Source organism: Triticum dicoccoides, chromosome 5B (assembly GCF_002162155.2).
Source record: "Triticum dicoccoides isolate Atlit2015 ecotype Zavitan chromosome 5B, WEW_v2.0, whole genome shotgun sequence".
Classification (NCBI taxonomy): Eukaryota; Viridiplantae; Streptophyta; class Magnoliopsida; order Poales; family Poaceae; genus Triticum; species Triticum dicoccoides.
In genome coordinates this window covers 243,213,339-243,217,126 of record NC_041389.1, presented here as the reverse complement: position 1 = coordinate 243,217,126, position 3,788 = coordinate 243,213,339, and positions in this window count along the sequence as shown.

Genomic DNA, 3,788 nt, shown 5'->3' with positions numbered 1-3,788 from the left:
ATGATATAGGCTACCCATATCCCCAAGAAGGAGCGCAAGCGCGCGCTCAGGAACGTCTACGCGATGGAGCCAGTCGCCCCAAAGTTCAACCCATGGTCGTCCTGCCCGATCACCTTCGATCGCAGGGACCATCCGACCAGTATCCATCATGGCGATTTGGCCGCACTAGTCCTCGACCCAATCATTGATGGATTCCATCTTACGCGGGTCCTCGTGGACAGTGGCAGCAGCCTGAACCTGCTCTATCGGGATACAGTGTGCAAAATGGGTATTGATCCCTCAAGGATCAAGCCCACAAAAACCACCTTTAAAGGAGTCATACCAGATGTAGAGGCCCGATGTACGGGCTCAATCACACTGGAGGTGGTCTTCGGATCCCCGAACAACTTCCGAAGCGAAGAGTTGATCTTCGATATCGTCCCCTTCTGCAGTGGCTATCACGCACTGCTCGGACGAACTGCATTCGCCCGATTCAATGCAGTGCCACATTACGCTTATATCAAGCTCAGGATGCCCGGACCACGCGGTGTCATACAGTCAATGGAAACACGAAACGCTCCCTCCGTACCGAGGAGCACACCGCTGCCCTCATAGCAGAAGCACAGAGCAGCCTTTTCAGGCAGAACCTTAATTCGGCGGCCAAGCTCCCGGACACTATCAAACGAGTCCAAACTACTCTGCAGCAGGACAGTCCAGCACATCAAGAGCTTGACTAGCAATTCGGCCTCTGTCCCAGTCCTGACCAAACGGCGGCATTCGTACCGCGCGTACATAACTACGCACTCAAAATACCATGGGCATAGACGATGGCACAGCTAGATCGTCGTCCATAATACGGCTCAACATCCCCTGGACCCACATACTTTCACTTTTTATTTTTATTTTTAGGTTTGTTTTTTTCTCAGGCCTTTCCTAGTGGCCTGATTGTCGGACCTATCAAGGGACGGATACACCAAGACGGCAAGAAGCATTGACATATAAGGGAATTTCCAGGTGGTCTCTTTAAATGATCGTTACGCCTGTTTTAAGGACCCACACGCAGCTCTCCCTTGGTCGTGGCATGTTAAATAGCTCTGTTGCTTATCGCACTACTTGTACAAATACGCTTTGACATATTAATCAAACTATAATGGAAAATAGTTTACGGCCCAATTTCTGCAGCATTAACCTATTACTTCATTTTTTATATTCTTATTAATTGCACCCATACACTCTTGTATGCCTTAATTCGCCAGGGGCTTCATTACGCCCCATAATACGGTAACAAAGTCAAAACACTTCTTTACAGTATAGTTCGGCACCCCAAACTTTAGCATTATATGCATCGGCTCCGAATCATGTCTTTGGTCAATAGTTGGCTTGCTCGGCTCCTGTGCTTACTACCTTACGTTCCGATATATCGACTAGGGTAGTAAAGGGAGAACTACTGCGATTATGTCCTGGTTTATCCGGATGAGCACCTCAGTAGAGAAAGCCGAAAACTGACTGTCATGATGCGGCGTGAGCCAGTCAGCTGTTTGAGAGGTTACAAATCTTTTGTGATTTTTTCCGCATTATGCGATGAATCGGTTTTTATTCGATCAGGTGTTTACAGCACCCCAAGTTCGGACTTACGAATTCTAGGGGTTGCGCCTAAACTTCTATTGTCAAACTCCTATGGCTAAGTGAGGGTGATAAAGCCACATAGTCCGATTGCCTGGTTTGTTGCGCTAAACACCTCCTTCAAGGACCAATCCTTTGGATCAAGAGTGCTTAGATTCCATCCCGAGCACCCCCATACTAACAACATGGGGGCTGAAGCCGACGACTGGCCAACTCTCAGATTCAATGAAAACGGTCGCACAGGAGGTAAAATTTTAAATAAAAAACAAGCATTATATTACACCATGACCTTGTTTCATAGTACAGGACATGATAACATGAATGTATTCATTCAAAGGTAATATCCTTAGCACATTACTCCGCCACAATGCGGGATCCCTCCAGGACATCGTCAAAATACCGCTCGGGCATGCGGTGCTCCTTGCTAGCGGGCGGTCCTTTGGTCGTGAGCTTGACGGCATCCATCTTCGCCCACTGAACTTTGACATGGGTGAAGGCCATCCGCGCACCTTTGATGCAGACCGACCGCTTGCGGACGTCAAGCCGGGGGCAGGCATTGACCAGCCGCTTCACGAGCCCCAAGTAGCTGCTGGGTATGCCTTCGGCAGGCCACGTCCGGACTATCAAATCCTTCATCGCCAGTTCGTCCACCCTATGCAGTTCGACCAGTTGTTTTAGCTGATCAATAAAGGGCACCGGATGTTCTGGCGCAAGGTATTGTGACCAGAACAGCTTCTCCGTCGAGCTCCCCTCTTCAGCTTGAAATAACTCCGCGGCATCGGAAAAACTGTGCGGCAGATTCACAAACGCCCCTGGAGAACTCCAAATTTGGGTTAGTAAGAGATACCTCTTCTTCACATATTTGCTTTGCATAATGAAGGCCTTACCCGCCATAATTTTGTTGGCCTCTTGGATTTCCTGGAGGGCGCCCTGGGCTTCCACCCAGGCATGTTGCGCGCTCTGGCAAGCCTTGGCGAGTTCGGTCTCTCGATCTGCAATATCGCGCTCCAAGGACTCGCATTTCTTAATGGCGTCCTGGAGCTCTTGCTGGACCTCATTAACCCTGGCCTCGTGTTTTTCACGGGCAGCTTGCTCCTTTGCCGCTTTCTTTTTGGCCTCGGCCAGCTCCCTTTTGAGAGCCTCCACCTCGGTCGCCGCTCCAACAAATAAAATGGCACTACGGTCATTACAAATCATCTATCCTTTCTAATATACAAAAGGTCATTGCATACCTTGTTTATCCTCTAGCTGCTTTTTCACGCGGCCGAGCTCTTCCTCGGCCCGCTCCAGACTCTGCTTCAGTCCAGAAACCTCAGCAGTATGAGAGGTCGCAGCCAGTAACGACGCCTGCTTGTTCACATTGACTCATCTGGTTAGTCTCCTACGAAACTTGTTTGATCCTCTGTCCGGCTTTTCTTTTCGAACACCGGACAGTGTCTCAGGGGTTACTGTCTATACTGTTCTTTTTACATAATTGCGTTGCTTATCTCAAAGCCTGTTAGAAGGCTTGTGTAGGCTTCGGTCAGTCCGCTCTTCGCGGACTGAATCCTCTCAACCACCATACACCTAAGGGTATGGTGTTCTTCAATAATGGAAGCACTTCGCAGCGCTTCCATTAGAGTGTCCGGCGCCTTTGGTTGGACAGAGGTCACCGACAGAATTGGCGCACCTCCTCCTTTTGAAGGAGGCTGCTTGCCAAGTTCTGGAGCCACATAGTTCTCCGGGACCGTATTTGGCTGGGGGTCAAACTGAATATGGCCCGCATCGCTAGTCTCCATGGGGATTTGCTCCCCCATGTGTCTGGTGGCTGAGGCTTCACTCTCCGGCGCCGCCCTAACGGCCTCCTGAGCCTCTCCCTGGCCTGGGATCCTTTGGGACAACACCTCAGTGTCATCCATGGCCTTGGGAGAGGAGGCCGCCAGAAGGGACCTGCTGTCCATCGCCTTCGGGTCCAGCGAATTCCCCGAAGATGCGGATAGCTCGAGGTCGGACCGAGCCGGACTGCAAATGCATGATTCAACATGTTAAGACTATGAAGTAGAGAGGCCGGATATATGAATGCGTCCCGGTTTTTTGAGTACTCATGATTCGGCCAGGGGCTTGTCTCGGGGGCGCCGCTCTAGGCTGCTGCCGACGTCCCACGCAGAGTTATCCGCAAGGGAACCCTTCCCACTCTTGGACACCTC